General features: G+C 39.6%; 2 long non-coding RNA genes across 3 annotated transcripts in view; both read left to right on the top strand.

Moving 5' to 3' along the window:
- Positions 1 to 21164, top strand: part of LOC127497758 (uncharacterized) — a 60078-nt gene that overhangs the window by 23179 nt on the left and 15735 nt on the right. The window contains exon 2 of the long non-coding RNA XR_007925649.1: positions 2355 to 2427. This is a non-coding gene — a long non-coding RNA (uncharacterized LOC127497758). The remainder of the gene's footprint in view (positions 1 to 2354; positions 2428 to 21164) is intronic.
- LOC127497757 (uncharacterized) lies at positions 5755 to 12141 on the top strand. 2 transcript variants are annotated; one of them, XR_007925648.1, is made up of 3 exons: positions 5790 to 6850; positions 7580 to 8225; positions 8398 to 12141. It is a non-coding gene; the product is annotated as an uncharacterized LOC127497757 (long non-coding RNA). The 2 variants fall into 2 exon arrangements; XR_007925647.1 differs by having other exon boundaries at positions 5755 to 8225.

The raw sequence follows: 21164 nt of genomic DNA, 5'->3' as shown, positions 1-21164 counted from the left end.
ATTATATCATTTCACTTAATTGTTTTCACTTTTTGTTTATGGATGGATGTAGAGATAAGGTCAGTGCTATCAAATGCAAAGTTTGGCATTGGCGCAAAACAATAGCTTCACATTATTTGAAATCTAAAAAGATTTTATTACATTTTACATTTGCATTTATTCATTTTGAAGACGCTTTTATCCAAAGCAACTTACAAGTGAGCAACACAACAACTGAGTCATCGTGAAGAGGCAAATAGACACAAGAAGTGCTCACAATACAAGTTTCAGACATTGCTTAGAGTAGCGTAAGCTAGAATAAGAAGAATATTAGATTAAAGTATATTAATTAAATTTCACTGCATTAAATACTACATGCAAACAACCTACACCAGACAGAAGTAGAGTGTTGTGATGTGAAAAATTATTACATTTATGTATATGAAACACAATATGCAGATTTGACTATAGTTTTCTGTTTGGCATCACGGATACACAGTACCTAGGGTTGAACAATATAGCAGAATTAACCAGGTGACACATTTCTACCATCACATTATATATGCTGTCATCTTAACAGGCCCAAAGTTCATTGATTTATTAAAATAAACTCTAGGACGTGCTGGTGTTTGTTGGTAGAATTAATACACATCAAGTCACTATGTGAACCATGACCCTTTGGGTGGGTTTGCATGAAAAGACATCTCCCTCCTGCGGTTGCACTAATGAATTGTTTAAGCAATGTGAACAAAGAAAATGAAAACAAAATTAAGCTCTATTTAGGGGGAAAGATGCCGATACATTAGGAAAGATCAAACAAACCTTGGAAAGCATGCGGGCACTTTGAAAGTCAGCTTGATGCATCTTACCAGTGCAGGAGACACTAAAGCCTTATAGTGGAGCTGTCTGCTCAAGTGATTTTCTCAAGAGGCCTTCAGAAAGTTTTATGTTTAATAAAGACTAAAACTGCTTTATTTAAAATGCATCTGAAAAAATCTGGATTACTTGTGCTGTAACCTGCTTGTTAGTGTTGCGGTGAAACTGTTTGCTTGCCTCTCTTTTGCTTTCAACCACAGCTAAAATTGATTCATTTCTTCCCCCAAACTTCCTCATATAATACAATAACAGTTTGTGAAGGTGTACACTTTAAACACAGTGATGCTGTATCGGATATTTGCAAACAGCATTGCAAATTTGTGTGGTTGGAGCTATTTCTCAATCTATGGTTAGAGTCATAGTTTCTTTTTTCTATGACATACATATGGACATGCATAGATCTGCTCTTGGGCAACAATATGTAAGTCTGACATACAGTTCATTCAATATCCTTAAAGGTGCACTATGTATTTATTTATTTTTTTGTTCAAAATGAACAAAATTTAAATATTGAGTCAACGCATCATCAATCCTTCTTCGAAAACGTGTTTTTGTTTTACCCTGATACACTATGCTAAGCATAATTTTTATTACTTAAAGGGTTAGTTCACCCAAAAATAAAAATTCTGTCATTATTTACTCACCCTCATGTCGTTCCACAACCGTAAGACCTTCGTTCATCTTTGGAACACAAATTAAGATATTTTTGATAAAATCCGATGGCTCAGTGAGGCCACCATTGACAGCAAGATAATTAACACTTTCAGATGACCAGAAAGCTACCAAAGACATATTTAAAACAGTTCATGTCACTACAGTGGTTCAACCTCAATGTTATGAAGCGACGAGTACTTTTGTGCACCAAAAAAACTAAATAATGACTTTATTCAACAATTCAAAGACAGGTGAACCATTGAAACCACCCTTCACTAGATAATGTTGAATAAAGTCGTTATTTTGTTTTTTTTGGAACACAAAAAGTATTCTCATCGCTTTATAACATTAAGGTTGAACCACTGAAGTCACATGTAGCCTCAGAGCCACGCCTACCTATTACATAATCGCCATGGACCAATGGTAGTTCAAAAGGTGTTTACCAGCCAGAGCAAACTTTTCATATATATGTATATATATGAACTTTTCATATTTCATGTATATCGGGGCCTTTAGGGTCCATTCACATAGGACAGTGCGCTGTGGGAGTGTTACATTTTTGCAGATACTAACCCAGTGGTTAAGGCTCTGGACTGGTAAGTTTGCAAATTTGAGGCCATGAACTGAAGAGATACTGTTATTTGGAAATAAAAAGCATTTTAAGTCAGGTTGCTCCTGGGGCCACTGATTCTGTAGCTGTGCTGAAAGTTTCATTAAAAACACCAAGTTAGTGACTCCTCAGAATAAATAACATCATACATGTCTTATTGTCTAAGATAAAGTTTTTTTGTTTAACCCCTAGAGGGAAATGTATCTTAATGTCATGTTTTGGTTTGTTTTTATAGATTAGTGTCATTCACGAGAGGACTCCCTCCATTAGTTGACACAGCAGCAGAGACAAAACATCTTGCTTTGTGGGTGAGTATTGTCAGGGAGCTTATAAATTATCTAATGCATATAAGCCCTGAAAGCCCACCAGTCTCTTGCGTCATTGCTACTCAATTACAATAATGATCATTACACGTGAATCATAAAGACTCTAACATTACTCATGGCATGCAGTCATCCAAGTTAAATCTTATTAAATCTTCATTATTTTGCTAAATCATTCTACTTATGTTTTTCCCCCAAAGAGTCAGTACCATAAAACTGATTATTTTCTAAATGCTCCCTTTTGAATACTCTCAAAAGGCTTCCAATGTACGCTTGCTGTAATAAGCTAGTAAAACACACAACCCTAGGGTGTTTGAACTGCTGTATATGCTCTGTCGAGTATGAACTGTAAATTAGAACTCAGTTCACTCTAAAAAAGAGTGATAGGCAGTGTAGTGTGGTAATACAATCCAGAACATTTTGCCGCAACACGAGTTAAGGCCATCAACACTGTGTTAACAACTGTAGCGAAACTGCACTGATATCATTTTGCCCTGGGAAAACTCATACAATCATATATGCAGGAATTAGGTTTGACAGGAAGACCACAAACACAGTCAATATCTTGTGGATTGCAATTGTGGATTACTCTTAATAAACTTCTGCATCTGGATCCTCAACCTTGTGTCTTGGGCAGTTCATGACAATAAGATCTCGAGGCCACGGCATAAGGATGTCATTATCTCGACAAGATGTGGCCAGGACATATTATCATATTCCCACTAATTAATATCTCGTGGCCACGACAAAACCGCCTATGTCCCCTCCTGGTCACCATACTTTTTTTAATATCAAGCACATCCCATTTTTGCTTTTTATCCTCAAAGCTTCACAGTCATTACCTTTTTGTGGGTTCAATATTTCATTCGGTAACTCTTGGCAGGTTTGATGCTGTTTGAATGTTTGATGATCACATTAGCTAACTTGTGCTCCTTCTGGTTTACGCAGATCTATATAATAGTGATATAACTATATAACAGTGAAAACAGGGATTGTCAGAAAAACTTGTCAGTGGTGGAGAAGCATTGTGTCATAAATGACAGAATTGGAATTAGCTGAAATTTAGAGTGCCTTTTTGTAGGGCTGGGTTGACAATATCGATTAACCTATTTTGGACTTTTCTAAACAATATTCCTTTGTGCTTTGTATATTTATGCTTAGGGAATCACCATGTTATCTTTGTAATGTGTTCCAGTGCAATGTGTTGTAATGTGCCTATATAGGAAGTAGAAAGCAACTACACTAGGTTTTGGGACAGACAAATGGTGTCTTGCATGATTTATGGTATAGGCCTAGATGGCCTAAAATGCCCTTAGCTCTGAACCAAGTTACAATTGACCTGATATACACATACATACCATCTGGCAAATTCTCCTCATGGTTCTTTATTAGTTATTCCCAGCATTTTATAAAGGTCAAGTTCTTTGATGCAGTTCCTCCAATTACTTTGGAAAGGGTTTGTCTTCAAAATTATTTTCACCTGTTCTCCAGATGTATCTTAGTATATCCTCCCCCACCACTGACACAGACACATTAGCACACAAACAGAATCCTCAAACACTCATGATACACAATGCACATCATGAAATTAGATGTTTTCTACTATCATGTCATACCAGCATTGTAGACAGACAAAAGAACAAAAAAGCATTCACCTCTTCACTGTAATGACTTTATCCAGGGCATTGTAGGCAAGCACATTTGAGAGACAGCCATAATGACATGCTCTATGAGGTGAGATTTGATTTGGTCTGATGGCAGACACACAGCTGATGTGACCCAGCTGGGACAAAACAGCATAGCTGTCACATTGGGGAGGTTTTCACAATCAATAATCGTCATTGTCAAAATAATGAATGGTTTGGACGGGACGGGGAGACCTGGTGCTTGATTGCAGACCTGATTGAATTTGACACCTCTGGTGCCTAGCAAGTAATTCTGGAGGTTTGAAACCATAGTATAACCTGTATACAAATCTATGAAACTCTCCATGTGAAACATTTGTCTGTGTTTATTTAGTGTAGTTTTATATCACTGCAATAAATTGTTGAGAAATTAGTTATACTGTAACATACCCTATGTATGCAAACATGTAGGTCATTTGTTTGGTCTTATTTTGATTTGGACTCATCTTACCTGATGTTTATGCATTATGCATTGCTAGAACCATAATGAATAATTATAATACACTTGAAATACACCAATGAAAATAGTCATAAACTTTGTATTGAAGCCAATTGACACGATTGGCTGTAATGAAAGACACAGTATGTACTATTATTCTGCTTTGTAAAATGCAGAAGTGCGTCAGGAGTTTGTAGCCATGTGTTTGTGAATTGGCCTGAAAGTAACTTTGCTTGTGTAGAATGTCAATGGGTGAACTTTACAGAGAGAAAAAAAATGTGCATGGATGACTGCAAAAGGAAAGGAAGAGGACGATGAAACAATAAACAGAAGTGAGTCTTAGTTTATCTGAGCTTTCCCTCTTTTTGACCACCATGTACTCTGTTGCAATCCAGAAGTTGCACAACAAAGGACTGAGAATGCTTACTACAGTCCTCTTGTGCCTGCACACCAACTGCTGCTTTTGTGTATAAAATACTTGAAAACTATTTCTTGTATTCTTTCTGCAGTATTTTGTAAATGATGATAAAAATGTTGTCAGGGATTGGTTTTTGTGTCTGTGTTTGTTTGTCTGTGAGTTGGTGTATCCTGGGGCGTGGCCATGCACTCCTTTCTGTGGCTGATTGCTGAATGTGACTCACCTGTTTCAAATCAATTCATCTGCCTGCAGTATTTAAACCCTGGTTCTTCAGTTATTTATCGCCAGATCGTTCAGTCTGCTTATGTGATTTCTCTCAACCTGCATTCATCCTGCATTCAGACTGCCATGCCCGACCAACAAACCTCTCACTCAGCTCCATCAACACACCTCTGGGCTGTTTAGTTTCCAGCCCACCTCTGTGATCTTCACTAGTTATGAGAGATGGACTGTGCTATCTAATTTCTGGCAATAAATAAATGATTCATATTTAGTCTGTGTTCTGTTTTTGGGCCCAAAACTGTGTTTGGTTACAACAGAATGATCTGGCCACAAATTATGGACCCAGCAGACACCGATTCAGTTCACATTGAGCCCTCTCGGGTCAATGTGCACTCCTGGGACAGCATGAACTTCAGCTTCAGAATCTCATGGAAAGCAACCAAGCTATGGCAGGTCAGATTTATCAAATTAGCAGTAAATTAAATTAAATATCTTCTCTTCTTGCTTAGTGGTCTACCAGTGCTAAGTCCAATCAGCCTGCTTCTGCAGTCCCACCAGCACCACATAAACTGGAGTGTGGTATCACCAGTCACAGCTGAGGAGATCAAAGTGGCTCTGCGCACTATGGGCAAAACATCGGCTGGGATGGACAGTCAGTCTGCCCAGGAAGTGCTGTCATAGCATCTAATGAACATCATCCTGGCCACAGAAAGTCTCCCAGCATCCCTGTCATGTGCCAGAGTGGCGTTCCTACCCAAAGCTGAATGCCCAGAAGATCCAAGCAACTTTCGACCAATAGCCATTTCATCAGTTTTAGCCTGTGCCCTCCACAAAGTTTTCTCCAGGAGGATGAGAGAAGGATTCCAGTCCTCTCCACTTCAATACGCTTTCCTACAGAGAGACAGCTGCCTGGAGGCCTCCTCCCTACTTCATGCTTTGTTGCGATGCACACATGATGAAACTCGACCGTTGGCAGTTGCGTTCTTGGACCTGACCAAGGCTTTTGATGCAATATCCCACCAAGCTATTCTGGCAGCGGCAGAGAAAGCTGGAACACCGCCTCCCTTGCTTAAGTACCTGGAACATCAATGCATCAATGCTATTGCAGAATTACATCTTGGTGCCTTAGCTACGAAGTGCAGCAAGGGAGTCAGCGGGGGGTCCCGATTTCACCAATCCTCTTCATTCTGGCTATGGGGGAGGTGATTGAAAAGGCCTTCCCTGAGATCGGGGTCACGCTCGGGGAGCAGCGTATTGGAGAAGTGGCGTACGCCAATGACCTTATTCTATTAGCTGAGAGCCCAGAACAACTTCAGAAGAAACTTGATGGCCTTCAGGAAGGGATTCATACAGCCGGTATGTCCTTGAACATCAAGAAGTCTGCAACTTTAACAATTATGAGGGATGGGCGAAGAAAACACCATTGCACCACTTGACAAGATGATAAGGAGGGAGACAAGAACATGGCTTCGTCTACTGAAGGATACGCCTTTGGGCTTGCTGCACGCACCAATTAAATCAGGTGGCCTGGGGATCCCAAACCTGGGAGCGTCTATACCCCTTCTCCAGAAAAAGAGATTTGGCAAGCTCCTAACTAGCCAAAAAGTTCGTTTAAGACCATTCTACGGAGAGTCAACTTACCATGTAAGATTGGTAAAGTGAAATCTTGTGAAGTCTTTTATCCAACTACTTTTCTTAACGTTAGATTAGTATTATTGGATGTCAGCATAGTTAAATTCGCTAGCAAGCCATGTAGCAAGCCAAGAAGCAATTTTTTTCTTGTTAACTAAGTTAGCTAACATTAATTAAATTTAATTCACATGTATTTGTATAGCGATTTTCACAATACACAGGCCTATGGTTTCAAAGCAGCTTTACAGAAGATGCATGACGTGCTGTTACTGTAGCAAGATTATTTTTAGGCTATAGCCTGTTTGTTGTACAAATGTAATATACCCTATAGTTGTAGAAAACTTAGTACAGTATTGGGTTAAGTAATTTGTTTATATTACTATAGTTGTCACAGCAACTATAGAATTACCACAACAAATGAATTCAAGTACTTTACTATAGTATGGTTCAAAAACAATATAGTATTTACTATAAATTACTATAGGTTTTTTTTTTTTTTTTTAATGTGGGGTGCTTATTGGCCATGTACGTACGCTTAGATGGGTAGGATCGTGTCATCATAATTTGAATGTAAAAATGTATTATTGTTAAAAATAATTGTACTACTTGTGAGTAATATCTGTAATATGTAATTAATATTAGCCTAGGTTTAATTTAAATTCTTTTGTAGCTTTTAGGACGTGTTTTTAGAGAGTAATTACAAATCCAATCTTCTTTCTATTCACCCCGGTCCGAGTGAAGACTACACAAATACAGAAACGAGGTGCAAAAACACAATCAACTATCCCAGTGGCATTCTCATCAGTGTCAAAATATAAAGCAGATTTGCCAGAACAAATCTCTAAAGAAAAGATGATTGCCAATTGGATTGGACGCTCTGGTCTACCTGCTCGTACAGTTGAGGATGATGATTTTATCCTTATGATAGAGAGCATCGATAAGAAGTTGGCAGTGCCGAAGAAAACAAAAATAAACAACTTAGTTGACCAACTTTACAATGACGAAAAAAAATTCAGAGAACAACGTGCCACAGCTCGCAAAATAAACTTGGCTTTGGACATATGGACCAAAAAAGGACTTACAGCATCATTTCTCACCATTAGTGCATGCTACTTTTGTACTCAGGAGGAAAAAGCAAAGCCTATATTGCTGAACCTGGTTCAGCTGTCCCACCCCCAAACAGCAGACTGTATAAAAACTTGTGTTGACAGGTGCACACAGGAGTAGAGAAAATACCAAAAAACAAGATATTAACTGTCATAACTGATAATGGCAGCAACATGGTTGCAGCATTCAAAAATACTGAACAGGATGACCACAGTAGCAGCACAGATGAAGAATCCCAGGAGGACAGTGAAGAAAACTCAGAGGATGTCGAAGACCAAAAGTAAGTTCTTTTACCTTGTAGATGCTGATAACCTTTTCAGTACCAGCCTACATTCTGTCTGTCAATGAGCTATGTTTAATATATTACTTATTACATTTTGTTGCTCATGGCAATTGAATTTCCTGTAGAGGATTAATAAAGTCTCTGTCCTTTTTCTCTGTGTTTCTTTTAGGTAGGTTTGGAGCACTAGAGAGGATGCCCTTTGTTGTACATACCTTGCAACTAGTGGTAAACCTACTTCAGAAAGAAACAAGTGTCAAACGCCTCCTAGACAGAGTTCGACTACTTGTTATGCTCTTCCGCAAGTCATCCGTGGCAACAGAGCAACTGCTGCAGCTGTCTGGACTCTCTCTGGTCAAAGACTTCCCCACTACATGGTCCAGCACCTACCAGATGATAACACGTCGTATTGATGCGAAGGACTCACTTACTCAAGTAGCTGATAGGATGGGCTGGGATTGTCTGCTGCCAAGTGAATGGACTACACTAACTACACTCAGAGATCTGCTCCTCCCCTTTGCTGAGCACACCCAGATGCTCCAGATTGACACAATGTCCTTATGTCTGGTGGTGCCTGCACTCCTGGACCTGAGTGCTCACCTGTCTGAGTTTCCCCAGACCCAAGGTTCTAGCGCACAAGGACACAACTTCTCTGGCAAAAAAGATGGAGGCAAATCTAGACCAACGCTTTAGCTGCTTCCTTAATCCCAGTGATTCAAAGTTCTCACCCCTTGCTACTGCTGCATGCTTCCTCGATCCAACGGTCTCAGCTGATGCATTCATTGAAAATGATGACAAACACATTCAGGAGCTACTGAATAGTGCAGAACAGTACATTGCTCAAATGGTGTCCCCTGTAATACAGGAGGAAGCTGCTGAAAATGAGGGAGAAGATGAGATATGTGAGGAACAGGAGGAGCCACATGAAAAGCGACCTAGATTTAGATTTCTAACGAAAGCAAGTGCAAAGTCAAACCGGCCATCTAGACCTAGCCACTGCCACAGAAAGCTCTGTGTCAGGCAGGAAATTCAAAAATTCAAGGAGCAGCTGTCACAGCCCATAAACAAAGGGACTGCCTTTGATTTTTGGGCTGCACGTGGCTCTACCTATCAGCTTCTAAAACCCCTGGCCCAAGACCTTCTCGCTGTGCCTGCATCTCCGGCATTTGCTGAGAGAGTTTTTAGTATCGCAGATGACCTGAGTCAGGGCTGTCGGAATCGAGCCAGGTTGATCTTGGAAAGAAACGCTTTTCTTAAAATTACTATACTGACATCTTACTATGTCTGTTGTTTGTTTGAAGATGTCACCTCTGTGCTGATGTTAGGCCACTTTGTTTCAACTTTTTATTTTATTTTGTAGGTAGCAGAAGGTTAAAGTAAGTTTAAAGTAAGAGTTAAAGTAACGGGTTTGTGAACAACTTTTATAAGTTGCTCACTTGCAAGTTATTACCCTCTGCCAGTAACTTTTCACTGACACAATTTTAATCAATGTAGAGTATATAATGGAAGGATTAGCAAACTAAAATTGTCCATAATAAATGTAGTTACTGGTTTGAATTGTTCTTTTGTATAAGTCCAAATACAAAGTAAGCCTGTAATTTTTTGTTTAAGATTTCAAATGTTGTTTTGCTTCCAATTTTGTGTCCACCTTTTAATGGTTTTATCACATTGGAATTAACATAACAATAGTTACAAGTACTGTCCTCTTAAATGCAAAGGTATGTCAGACTCAGAAATATGTTCATCAGCCACAGACTGCTTTTGAACATCTGTGTGTTCTGTTCATTGCACTTTTATTTGAAGTTTCAAAATAAATGTTGTTTTTCCATAACAGTCAAAGAAAAAAATGTTCTTGAGCTATAATACCACTTTTATCTATCCTTAATGTATGATCCTACATTTTAAATTAGAAGAAAGTCCAGATTATAGGCTATCCAACTAAGGAAAAGTGAAAATTGCACAAGTGCTACTGCTAAGAGTGCAATGTCATTACAGCCTGTTACCTTGATTCAAATTTCTCATAAGCTTAACTGAATTGGTCTAAAGAGAGAAAAATAATAATGACTATTTTTGTCTATAGACTAGATATAAAATAGCTACCAAAATTAATGTCGACTAAAACTAGACTAAAATATGAAAGACTAAAATGTGACTAAGACTAAAGAGCATTTATGTCTGAAGAGTAAGACTAATTAAACAATGGCTGCCAAAATTAACACTGTTCTTCAGGTTGCACCTCAGAGGCATTAAACTCCGTGGAGGTGTACTTAACACCAAGAAGAGGGCCTCTAGGGGAAGAGGCAGAAATCCGGAGGAGACTAAAGCCCCGGGTATACTTCGGCAGTCCGCGTTCGCCGCACACCCCGTCCGCGTGCAGCCCAAATTTCGAGACCACGCAGACGGTCGTGTATTGAAGCAAGTAGAAAAAATGCTTAGAAGAACAGCAGTAAAGACTTGGATCGAACCCATTATACCAATGAATAGAAGCTTCATTAAACCCGACCTGGTAACTGATTCTGGTAACAGGATCACAATCCTGGATATATCTGTTGTTGCAGATCCGCTGATGGAACTAACCCACAGGCTGAAAGTGGAGAAATATGGCTCCTGGAGAATGCTGCAGCGATAAGCTCCTGGATTGACACAATTAAACATCTACCCATAATACTGTAAAGTTGAGGATTGATGTATGGCCCCACTGGCAGAGGTATTTGGATTTTTGGGGCCCTGGTGAAGTTTTGACATGCCCTGACATTTGTGCTTTTTTCAGTTGTTTTCAGTTGTATTTTTGAGAGAATAACATTTATGTGTGGTTATTGGAAAAAAAAAAGAGAAAAAAATTAAGTCACTGAAATAAGACCACAAAACAAATACTAAATATGTGTCCACAAGACTTCTGGGTACTGAATTGTGAAGCCTAGAATTTTTGCTTCAAAATGATGTGAAAACCATCCTGCCTACTTATTCACATAAAACAATATATTGATTTAAATTTTGTAAGACACTTTTTGTTTAGAAAGAAAGTATGCGTGGAGGTGTGAATAATCCTGAATAATGCTGTGATTCACACCTGAGAAGACAAAGACCCGCATAATGAGCCTTTCAGACAGGTAGGCTATGTGAGAGAAAACTAAAGAATTTGAGAACAAAGTAGTTTATTTTGTAGTTTATTTAGAATATAGTTAATAATATAAATGAGATACATTTTGAATAAATTTGAGTATACAGTTTTACCTGGAAATAAATCCTGTTCAAAGATATAAGCTTACCTGGCATTCCAAGGTGTTTGGTGTTTTATGCACTGAAGAAAAAAAAAAAAACCTTTCCTGCTTCCAGTCAGTGATCTCACCATCATATTAATTCAGAATGTCTGATGTGAGCCAATATCTGGTCACTATGATTCTCAAATCTGTGAGATAAAAGAAAAAAACCCTCTGTAAGCATGCTGATATCTAATCATATCAACTATTGTATTAATGTTAATGTAACATCCACTCTTAACAGAAAACATGATTTTTGAAATCTCATGTATGCACGTATTATTGCACATCATGTGAAGAAAATTTTGTATAGGACTGTTATATTTTAAAGTGCCCCTATTATGGTATTTGAAAGGTTTCTATTTTTGTTTTGGAAGTCCCCAACAACAGGTTTAAAAGCATGCAAGGTCAAAAAACACTTTAATTGTCTTATAATATACATTTATTTTTACCTTATTTGCTCAACGACACCCAAACGTTTCACTCAACGATTCATTTTTCCAAACCCCTTGTTTGCGTGATGCTAATCTGCGGTGATTGGTCAGATGACTTCTGCTGGTTAACACGAAGTACAGTATATAGTGCTTGCATCACTTACATTATATTATGATAATGATGGTGCTCCGCTCTGTTCTAAAAATAAAGACTTAAAGGAATTAAGTTGTTTTGTGTTTATGTTAGCGAACCTAGCCCACATATTGATAAAGCACTGCAGTTGTACACCAACGTATTGCTCTATTCTTTATCATAACTCCAAGTAATAACAATGAAAAACATTTGACACATTTCTAGACAATTGCGAGTGAACACCTATTGCGGTTAGCTGGTTAGCCAGAGACCTACAAGCTGCACAGAGTGTACACAACAAACACAGGCTAAATACGTATTTGTGCATGCCACAGAGAATGTGATGATTCTGGCTCGAAATTTGGATGCGGAGACGTCACTGACATGTTCGGACTGAACCTCAGAACCTTGTGGATTTTATCCTGTGTATTTGTGTAGAAGATTTTTTTTTTTTTTTTTTTTTTTTACTTAGAGGACATATACCTTGTGCTGTTTCAGTTGGATTGCACATCAGAACAGGTGAGTATTTTTATTTGGGGGCAGTTTTATATCTTGGCTCCTTAAAAACTTAACTAATTAAAATTATTTTCTCTGTGAGAATTATAATTACATTCTTTTCTACAAAACAGTCAGTCTGTCAAACGTGGCAACAGTTATTAATCGTACTTACAGGTTGTGATTCGGAGGAGGAAAGAGCTGGTCCAAATAAATTGGGTACTGACCCATCCTTCAATAACAACCGGCTTGTGAATCCCTCGTTGATTGCATTTAGGTTTAAGAAGCAGTCGTCAGTAAAATGACGGGAACACACAGCACAAGGTTCAGGTTTCAAGTTTTCTCTGGCATCTGCGCGCGCAATAAGTGGGCAGGCAATATGCTAATGTTTCGTTGTGACATCACAACGAAACGCCTTAAGATTCATTTTACAAATGACTCGTTTAATTGATTCAGAGTCGACTCTTACTTTTGAGTGACAATAACTTAATATACGGTGCACTTGCAGGATGTTTTCATTCACTTAGGGCTATGTTACACACTACATGAAAGGTAATTTTCAAAAATCCATAATTAGGGCACTTTAAATTAAAGTTTTTGAAAGAAGTCTCATGCTCATCAAGTCTGCATTTATTTGATCAAAAATACAGAAAAAAACAGCTACATTGTGAAATATTATTACAATTTAAAACAATGGTTTTCTATTTGAATAGATTTTAAAATATAATTTATTTCTGTGATGCAAAGCTGAATTTTCATCATTTATTGTGAACAAAAGCTTAATTGTGGCACTTCACATAGTGTCTAATTCATTTGCAATTTAATACGTTGCTAACAAATTTTATTTCAGTATTTATTAGATATTTCAGTCGATTTCACTGATCTTAGTATAGCAATATACACTATATTGCCAAAAGTATTGGGACACCCCTCCAAATCACTGAATTCAGGTGGTCCAATCACTTCCATGAATACAGGTGTATAAAATCAAGCACATAGGCATGCAGACTGCTTCTACAAACATTTGTGAAAGAATGGGTCACTCTCAAGAGCTCAGTGAATTCAAGCGTGTTACCGTGATAGGTTGCCACCTGTGCAATAAGTCCATTCGTGAAATTTCCTCAGTACTAAATATTCCACGCTCAACTGCTAGTGGTATCATAACAAAGTGGAAGCAATTAGGAACAGCAGCAACTCAGCCACGAAGTGGTAGGCCACGTAAAATCACAGAGCGGGGTCAGCGCATGCTGAGGCGCACAGTGCGCAGAAGTCACCAACTTTCTGCAGAGTCAATAGCTACAGACCTCCAAACTTTGTGTGCCTAACAGATTAGCTCAAGAACAGTGCGTAGAGAGCTTCATGGAATGGATTTCCATGGCCGAGCAGCTGCATCCAAGCCTTACATCACCAAGTGCAATGCAAAGCGTCGGATGCAGTGGTGTAAAGCACGCCGCCACTGGACTCTAGAGCAGTGGAGATGTGTTTTCTGGACTGACGAATCACTCTTCTCTGTCTGGCAATCCGATGGACGAGTCTGGGTTTGGTGGTTGCCAGGAGAACGGTACTTGCCTGACTGCATTGTGCCAAGTGTAAAGTTTGGTGGAGGGGGATTATGGTGTGGGGTTGTTTTTCAGGGGTTAGTTCCAGTGAAAGGAACTCTTAATGTTTCGGCATACCAAGACATTTTGGGCAATTTCATGCTCCCAACTTTTTGGGAGTTTGGGGATGGCCCCTTCCTGTTCCAACATGACTGCGCACCAGTGCACAAAGCAAGGTCCATAAAGACGTGAATGAGCGAGTTTGGTGTGGAGGAACTTGACTGGCCTGCACAGAGTCCTGACCTCAACCCGATAGAACACCTTTGGGATGAATTAGAGTGGACACTGCAAGCCAGGCCTTCTCGTCCAACATCACTGCCTGACCTCATAAATGTGCTTCTAGAAGAATGGCCAACTCCATATTAAACCCTACGGCAGTGGTTCCCAACCTGTGGGCCGCGGCCCACTAGGGGGCCTCAGTGATCCTCCAGGTGGGCCGCAAGATAAATTAAAATTAATTTAAATATATTAATATAATTCATTAATTTAATTATTAATACGTTACATTTAATAAATTAAATTAAATTAATTAAAAAATACATTTAAAACAAGGCACCACCTCTCTCGTACATATTCTGTGATTGTTTCGGTTCAGCCCAGGCCGTTTCTCATCGTGCTGCTGTGAAATACAGACTGAACGGTGGCTCAAAACGCAAACTCTCTCAGTTGGAAAAAGAAAACCTGTGTCGCTAAAAAGGTTTTGATGGATGACGATTGTAATGAAGGTAAAGATGATTACAGTGACATACAGGAGTCGTATAGGCATGCGCGAGTCCGCAATTATTGATGAGCAAACAAACCATGCATGTGCGCTCTCGACTCACTGATCGCTATAACATCGTATTTCTGCATGAACACAGTTCAATATATTCGCGTAGTTGTCAAAATTAATGTACTGTAAGTGTTTTATAACGGATGTTTGCCGAACTAGTGTGTTTTGGAGAAGTTTGAGAGGATCAGTGGTGTTATATGTCAATAATTTTGAATGGATCTGCATAGTTTTTAAATTCAGTCCGTTGGTATCTCCCTGTGGTCTAATTTGGTATGGCAGGTTGACTTGTGCTTATTTAAGTTACTGTATTACTGAGCAGAATAAGTACTTTTAGGTTGTAAAGAATGTCTGCAAAGTCTGCAAAACAGAACACTGAATGTTTAAATCTATCTTGAGTTTCTTCTTTAAAGAAACTTTTGGCAATATAGTGTAGTTTGGGGAAAGCCAATATGGCATGTTTACTAATGAAAGTTATGTGTAGTAAACGAAACCGCACATCTGCACCATTCATACAGATATGCACAGAACATGCAGGTTTCGTATTTAAACTGTCTTTTTGCAGTTTAATATTCACAGACACTAGTCTATATCAGGATTAGAATAAAGGATTTAAGAATACAGAACTTACCATTCACAATCCTTGGCTTGATCCTCAAAATGGAACTGAAACCAGTCGTACTCTTCCTCTGAGGTAAATTTTTCCAGCATTATTCCTCACCACGCCTCAAAGCGATGAAAAGTACATAAATCTGACTAAACTTGATGCATTATTTTTTCGAGTTGATGACAGCGTCATTGACTGTTTACATGGATCGCCTTAGAATTTGCCTTTGAATAGTGCACGCTGTCCGTGGGCATGGCCACATTAGTGGATAATGAGGTGACACGCAAACGACTGACATCTCTCTTTTCAAACAGATTACACAAACAGATACAATTTGTTTTCGATTTGACTTACATTATTTAAAGGGGTTATGAACTTATGAGTGAACTCAGTAGTTCATTCTGAAAGTGGAAGCCTCCAATTCTGGTGTAGGAGCTATTCTGTCCCAGTGTTCTAATTCAGATCGGAAGCTACATCCTTGTGCCTTTTCTCGCCGCTTGACCACTGCTGAACGCAACTATGATGTGGGGAACCGGGAGTTACTGGCAGTGAAGCTAGCATTAGACCAATGGAGACACTGGCTTGAGCGAAGTGAACAACCATTTTTAGTATGGACTGTCCATAAAAACCTAGACTATATATAGACTGCCAAGCATCTGAATTCTCAACAAGCACATTGGGCCCTATTTTTTGGTCGCTTCAATTTCACCCTCACCTACCATCCTGGCTCTAGGAATGTTAAGCTAGATGCACTCTCATGGCAGTTTACTCCCGAAGAGAACCCCTTGAGCCCTGTAACCATCCTCCCTTCGTCCTGTGTGGTAGGCTCTATCACGTTGTAAATCAAGTCAGTAATCAGGGATGTTCAACGTACCCAACCCAATCTGGGCAATGGACCCCCCTGGTCTTTTGTTTGTCCCCGATGCTGTACAAGCCCAGGTTTTCCAGTGTGGCCCATGCATCCTAGTTTACGTGCCACCCTGGTTCCAGTCGCACTCTAAACCTCCTTTAACGACACTTCTGGTGGGCCTCCATGGACAAGGATACTCGAGACTTCGTCTCTGCCTGCTCTGTGTGTGCACGTTGGAAGACTTTGCATTGCCCCTCTGATGGTTTGCTTTGCCCTCTGCCGGTTCCCAGTCGCCCCTGGTCACACATTGCTGTTGACTTTATTACTGGACTGCCTACCTCACAAGGTAACACTACCATCCTTACTATTGTGGACCGTTTTTCAAAAGCAGTGCATTTTGTGGCTCTCCCTAAATGGTCCACAGTTTGTGAGACCTCTGACCTAATTGTCCAACATGTTTTCCGCCTTCATGGCATCCCCCTAGACATTGTATCAAACCATGGCCTTTTGTTCACATCTCAAGTTTTGGAAAGCTTTCTGCCATGCGCTTGGTACCACTGTAAGTTTGTCTTCTGGTTTCCACCCTCAGTCTTAATGGGCAAGTGGAGCGGGCTAACCAGGAATTGGAAGCAGCATTAAGGTGTGTGTCTGCAAATAATCCTTTGTCCTGGAGCACCCATCTCACCTGGATTGAATATGCTCACAATTCCCTGTCCAGCTTAGCCACTCAGGTACGTCCCCATTTGAATGTTCATTGGGATATCCGCCTCCTTTGTTTCCAGTCCAGGAGAATGTTATTGCAGTTCCATCAGTTCAAGTCCACATTATTTGCTGCCATAAGATCTGGAAGGAAGCCTGGTCTGCCCTGCTTCGTTCAGCTGATTACAGTCACCACCTTGCTGACCATCGTCGAATCCCTGCATCCAGTTACCAACCAGGTCAGAAGGTTTTCTTCTAAAGACATTCCTTCAAAGACAGATTCTAAGAAACTCTCCCCTCGCTACCTTGGCCCTTTTAAAATTGAGAAAGTCATCAACCCCTCTGTTGTCAGACTCAAACTGTCTGGAACTATCAGTATTTTCCCTCATTCCATGTCTCTCAGTGAAAACCAATTCAGGTCAGACCACAAACCTCTCACTCAGCTCTACCAACACACCTCTGGCCTGTTTAGTCTAGTTCCGAAACTTACATGCACATTGTAGACACTTTTGTCATCATAGGCACTCTGATTGGTCTGTGGCTACGCAGCCCCATACACAGCAGAGTGTGATGCACTGTGTGTTGTGACACATTTCTCCCATAACCATAGTTAAATTTTTGCGTGACTTGTGCCACAGTAGGCCTTCTGTTGACTCTGACCCAATCGGCTTTCCATAACAATTTGGCCCTTGTCAAAGTTGCTCAGATCTTTATTCCTGCCCATTTCTCCTGCATCCAACATGTTGATTATGAGAACTGATTGTTTGCTTATATATATATATATATATATATATAAATTCTTTTCTGCAATTATTTTCTTGAATAAATCATTGTGTTGGTTACATATGATGACAGCAAGTGTCCTCACCATCTTCCCCATCAGTACTGTACGCACACACACGCGCACACACACACATTAGATAATCTCATTGGCCTTGATACCGTGTGTGTGGCATAGGGCACTGATCACAGCTAAACATAAATGAAGGGATGAGACTTTCTTTGTGTCCTAACTAAAGGCCCTCAGGGAAAGGTTATAGCAGCCAGCCTCAATCTGTAACCTGCTGAACCGTAGCAGGCACTGTGTCTTTAAATATAACAAAAGCAGCACCACACGCAGAGAGAACACTTGAATGCCCCTGTGGCACCAAGTTATACAAGAGGATATTCAAAGGGATTTCTGAGTTTAAACTAGCAAGTTTGCAACCTGAGGAAATTCCTCTGTGTAAGTTAAATTGTTTAGGATGGATGATATCAAGGCTAGAAATTGTGATTTAATTAATTGCAGTGTTTCCTATAGAATTCTAGTTTTGCAATAGGGGAAAACAAGGCAATAGTTATTGAATACTTTAATAGGCATCATACGGAGGTAAGATCAGGGGCCGTTTACATATCGCATCTAAAAACGCGTGGAAAGCGCGGCCGCACCACTTTCTCCTTCTTTCCAAAGCACTTGCGCTCCCGTGGCCGTCTGTCGTTGCTATGCATCCATGAACTGCGCTCTCCACGAGGAGTAGGAAGTTTCAGCAAAGGATAACTTGATTTCTAGCCCTTGCATTAGCTTTATTACTAGATATATTAATGGAGATGAGCTATAAAAACCACCCTGTACAGCTATGATCAGCTGAGATTTCGATGTTTTGTTACGGAAAGGCCGAAGCTGATCGGTTGGTTCTTGTCACATGACCTGCGGTGCGCTTGCGGCATTCTGAAAAGTTGAGATGTTTTCATCTTGATGCGCCTGGAAAACGCACCGCATGCACATTGCGACCGCGTTGCTTCCATTATGAGCGCGCCTGCCGCGCGGCTACATTTGAAATAACTGACTTGCACACAGAAAAGACGCGATATGTGAACGGCCCCTAAAAGAAAATGTTATCGAAACTTTTGTGAAGTAAGTCAGTTCCTTCAGAAATGCATTCATATAAGCCCCCACCCCAATTTAATGTGTAGAATTGTCTTCGAATATTCTGAGCATCGCAACAGTGAGCTTGCTCTGTCCGGTACAGTATTTTCTCTGCTCTTCTCTTTGTGTTCATCTTCAGTGTGTCCCATTTCTGGCGTCTGTTAATGTCCACACAAATTACATTTTGGGAAATGATTGCAATGCATTTTGTGTGCAAGTCCGGGACAAAAAAACGGAACTGGCCGGTTCTGATTGATGGTTGGTAGTCTACTGCTGGAAACCCTTCACCTGAAGCTCTAATGAGGAGAACACGCTCACAAGTCAGGGAAAAAAGAGAATGGTCTGTAACTAGGTTTCGACCCATAAGGAGAAGACACCAGTTTGTAGAGGCCACTGTGTTATTGATGAATTTGTCTTTTTGAATGTACCAAAACTTTACACACACAGATTGGCACTTGTGTTTATCTAAAGTATTGGAATAGATGCAAAAAATGTAAGCTGCATGCTCTCTGAAGGCAATATATTCAGATATAAGGAGTTGTGAGAAATGCATTATACTGTAGTGGAATTGGAAGCATGCAATAATGCAAATTAAGTCATCAATGGCATTTCTGTGACTTTGGCTAGATTGCTTTTATACCAGTCGCAAATTTTACCATTCATGTTAATATTATCTGAATCTCAGACCACTTTTTCATGCAGACTCTTGATTTTGCAAAACCAATTCCACAATCAAGTGAACCAAACCGTGAATCACAAGTTTTCTTTCTCATTTTAAGCATAAGTCTAGCATAATTTGCACAAAAGCATAATTATACATAAAACAAGAAAAAAAAAACTGATGCAATAAGAAAACCATACATAATTTTAAATGTAAAGAATCTTATTATCTTAAAAAAAAATACTGATATATATTTATTTTTACAGTGCAAATGTAATTTTCACTAGGAAACAGGGAAGGAAACCTCAAACTAATTTTTTAGCGTATCCTGACTTTGAAAGGTCAGTAAAATGATCCAGGGAATGAAAGTCTTTGGCTTGGTCTTTGTTTTCTTTTCCTGTGTAATGTGCAGATGAAAGGTTAGTTTGTGAAATCTTACACTAAAACACCAACACACACGTATGCATGTTGTGACAACTGGGGGGGATGTCTGTCAGCCGTGTTGAGGGAGGCGACTGAGATATGAGGGTGAGTCAGGGCTGAACAAGACTGACAGTGAAAAATGCACATACCAATCACCTCAAACATGCTCCTGCTTTCCGCACACCGCTTCTCAATGTGTGATGATGGAGCTCTGCTTCAAGCCACATTATCATCGCTGTCCATCCCCCCACTCCGCTTTCTCCAGACATCTGCTGACAGTAATCATAGCTTGCCTATCTGCAACATGTAGTCTAGTACAGATAACAAAGCTGTGCATAATTTGACCTTTTTTCTCTTTCATCAGGAAACCAAGAGTATTAATGACAAATGATTGCAGAATAAAATTGACGAAATGCTTGATGTGAACATTGCTCATCCTTGCTTCATAAGCTGACAGCATTTTTACTGCATTAGTGTCAACAGCAGACCACTGAAATCTGGGGCGTATGCACTTTTGAACACTTTTCCTGTGGCATGCTATGATTTAATGTTTTAATGACAGCGAGGAGTGCTAGGCGCCTGATAATTCCTCAAAAAACTAAATTGTAAAACTCATTTTATGAGAAAATATTTTCACATTAACAATAATCAATGATGCGCATTTGACTCTGATATTATGGCAGACACTGCTGGATTCATTTGGTAGTCAAATGGTCCATTGGCTGGTTTGAAAAGGTCCAATGACAATACTGTACAACCACTGCTGCACTGAGGTGTGCTGTTGATGTCGGGTGCAGGCAGACAGTAGCCTAATGATAACTCGGTTGCACTTTATTTTACAGTATGTGCACTTTCAATGTACTTACAGTGTACTTAGCAACAAAGTACTGAATAATATAAGGTAACTACTTGGGTTAATATTAGGTTTAGAGGTAAGCTCAGGACTAGTACCTAGTTATTACCCAGTTATTGTAATTACAATAAGTATATAGTATGCAGGGTTCCCACGGGTCATGGAATTTCTGGAATATCATGGAATTTTAAAAGGTTTATTCCAGATGTTGAAAGTCAGGGAATTTTATATTTTTTTGTCCAAGTCATGGA

This window comes from Ctenopharyngodon idella, chromosome 16 (assembly GCF_019924925.1).
Source record: "Ctenopharyngodon idella isolate HZGC_01 chromosome 16, HZGC01, whole genome shotgun sequence".
NCBI lineage: Eukaryota > Metazoa > Chordata > Actinopteri > Cypriniformes > Xenocyprididae > Ctenopharyngodon > Ctenopharyngodon idella.
Note: the sequence above shows the minus strand (reverse complement) of the source record. Positions and strands in the feature narration are given on the sequence as shown.